Genomic DNA, 3,278 nt, shown 5'->3' on the forward strand with positions numbered 1-3,278 from the left:
CAGGTTGCCTCGTCTTTCTCCTGTAGGGAGGCTAGTAGTTCAGTTAACCTTTCGATTAGCAGTGGACTGCTTTAAGCACTGCACCACTAGGGTGCTCTTATTAATATAATTCACTCCATATATTTTAAAAAGAAATAAATTTTACATGTTGGGATCAGCCTATACTAGACTGAGGACCTGAAGACAATTATTGATAACAAAAGGAATACAGGCACTTTGGGAGTAAAGCTATGGCAGAAGAGAACAGGTAGAATACAGAAGAGATCAGTGAATGAAAAAGTTAAAAAGTTGTGCTTTCTATTTTCTTCCTGAAGAATCGGCATGTCTGAAAAACTTACCAACAAGACCATCATCACGGAGTTCTTGCTCATGGGATTCCCTGGTGACTGGGTGATACAGACACTCCATGCAGCACTCTTCTTCCTCATGTACCTGGCAGCACTGATGGGGAACCTCCTTATCTTCACCCTCACCACCGTAGACCAGCACCTTCAAACCCCCATGTATTTCTTCCTGAAGAATTTGTCCTTGATTGGTATCTGCTACTTCTCTGTCACTTTCCCCAAGTCCACCATGAACACTCTAACCAACAGGCATTCCATCTCCTTCCTAGGATGCGCCTCACAGCTCTTTCTTGTTATTTTTTTCGCGGGCACAGAGTTTGCCCTCCTTATTGTCATGTCCTATGACCGCTACGTTGCCATCTGCCATCCTCTGCACTATGAGACCATTATGAATAGGAGGTGCCTGTGTGCAGATGGTGACTGCATCATGGCTCGGTGGGTGTGCCTATGGATCCATTCATGTGGCAGGTACGTTCTCTGTCAATTTCTGTGGGTCCAACGTAGTGCACCAGTTCTTCTGTGATGTTCCATCATTGCTTACGCTTGCTTGTTCTGGGGAGCATATTTTAGAATATGCATTTATCATTGCTAGCTGCTGTTTTGTTTTTGTGTGTTTTATTTTAATGGTTGTGTCTTATGTTCACATTTTTTCCTCCGTTCTCAGAATCCCTTCTGCAAAGGGCAGAGTGAAAACTTTCTCCACTTGCATGCCCCACCTCACTGTGGTGACCTTGTTCTTCTTTTCAGGAATTATCACATATTTAGCAAAAAATTTAAAATCTTCATCTTCACTAAAAATGTTGATATCTGCACTTTACACTGTTACCACCCACTCTTAATCCTCTCATCTATAGCCTGAGAAACAAAGACATGCAGATGGCCCTAGACAAATTGATAGCTGGCAAAATAGCAAGAATATTTTCTTGATTTACATATGCAAAATAATTTAAATGTATGATTTGGCTGACAAAAATTGTTTCAAAATGAAGAGATACTTTATTCTCCTACTGCTAGTCTACAGAATGTGACAATATTTTGTCTAACAGAATATCAGGTCAAAATTTTATTGTCATTTGTTGTGTAGTGAATGAATAGCTTGGAAGCTTTCAATTTAATGGCTCTTTTTCCTGTATTGATTTCAGGGGGCAAATTCTGAATGTCTTATATTCATTGTCAGTGTTTCCGAACATACTGCAATTTTGCAAACTTCTGGAGGGTAGTCATGCAAAATAGTATGTTTTACTATAAGTCCTGGAATACGGTTTATTTTTAAAGTGTCCATAGTTAAAATAAAGATGCGAGACTCTTTATAACCTGTCTTTAGGAGTTCTATTTATTTGTGCTAATTAAATATTTAATTTTGGGATTCATAGCAGAATCATCAGCGAGTTGTCAAATTGCAGTGGTCACTGGCCACTCAGGTATTAAGAAGGTCCAAAAATGGTGATGACAACATTCTTATAAAAAGTCAAGTTTCAGAATAGGATTTCACCAGAAATATTTATGTTGTTGCGAATAAACACAGAATATCACAATCCTGATGTAATTGTGTACAAGTCTCTTATGTACACATGTTTATCATTCCAGTTCTTTTCCTAATTCAATTAAAAAAAAAAAAAACTCATTGACATGGAGTTGATTCCAACTCACAGTGACTCTATAAAACAGAGTAGAACTGCCCCCTTAGGGTTCCCAAGTCTGTAATCTTTACAGAAACAGACTTCCACAGCTTTCTTCTGGGGAGTGACTAGCAGGTCCAAACCACCAACTGAGAACTTTAATTAGCCCCTGCGCCACCAGGGCTCCTGATGGGTCTTCTCTAGTTCAAGATTCTTCCACATATTTTGTGCATTAACTTTCCTTCATTCTTTGATTTTTCCTTTCTTCTGTCATTCCTTCCTCCATCACTCCTTTCGTTACTTCCTTTTTTATGTCCTTTATTATCTTTCTTTTTCTCTTTCACCCCTTTATTTGTCCCTTTTTTTCTTACTTTTCCGCTTTAAGAATAGATTCATTTTTCTTGTCTCCACTTTCACTCCTCCATGTCATTTTACGTTTCTTCCTACTCAGATTACCTTACCACATACCTAAAAAAATACTTCTACCCTCTTTATTGCGACCTTGATGTGGAAATGACCACTGCTGCCTCTGTGTGTAAAAGTGCTTCACACATTGTGACCTGCTCCAGTAGCTGGGATTGATCTGAACTTGGTTTAGTCATGCATGACAATACATTCCTTTTTTTTCCTTCCTTTTCTCTGTATTTTAATGTTAATGACTTTTTAAAAAGAGCCCTCAAGCGGAACTATTTTACCACGAATACTGAAATTCCATTTTCCTTTTCTTAGATATATATGATGATTTTGTATCATTAAATTCTAATTTTACATTTAGTACAGCTCACACTTTTAGTCACTCCTAGTCTTCCCACTGTATGTCAGCTAATCATCACTCCATTTTTCTATTAATCTGACTGTGATTCTCACTCATTTGTTTTTCTCTCTCAACCACATCTAATAACTCAGCAAATCCTTTTGTCTCTGTTCTCCAGGAGTTTACCGTTTCTTACAAATTACACTGATGCCACCCTGAGTCACACCCCTATGACTTGTCATTTAGACTGTGGCTATAGCCCCCAACCTGGTCTACCTGCTTCTTCCCTCACCTGCCTTCTGACTATCCTCGGTGAAGCAGCTGAGTTGATTTGTAGGATCAACGTTAATTGCAGCTCAGCTCACATTCAGGACAAGCCAGAGTCCTCCCAATGTTATACAAAGTTCTCCATCATCTATGCTTTAGTTATGTAATAGTCCTGAATTTTCCCACTCATCGCCCTCTTCAAATCCCAGTGCCCTCTTTGTTCCTGGTTTAGGTACTCTCTGCTGTTGCTGCAGCTTCTGGTTGGAAAGCCCTTCTTTCAGTTATCTGCTCAGC

The 3,278-nt window shown here is 39.1% G+C and overlaps 1 pseudogene; it reads left to right on the forward strand.

The window, feature by feature from the left end:
* Nucleotides 1-321: 321 nt before the first annotated feature.
* Nucleotides 322-1,271, forward strand: LOC126057288 (olfactory receptor 14A16-like; annotated as a pseudogene).
* The last annotated feature ends 2,007 nt before the right edge of the window (nucleotides 1,272-3,278 follow it).

This window comes from Elephas maximus, chromosome 13 (assembly GCF_024166365.1).
Source record: "Elephas maximus indicus isolate mEleMax1 chromosome 13, mEleMax1 primary haplotype, whole genome shotgun sequence".
NCBI classification, from domain to species: Eukaryota; Metazoa; Chordata; class Mammalia; order Proboscidea; family Elephantidae; genus Elephas; species Elephas maximus.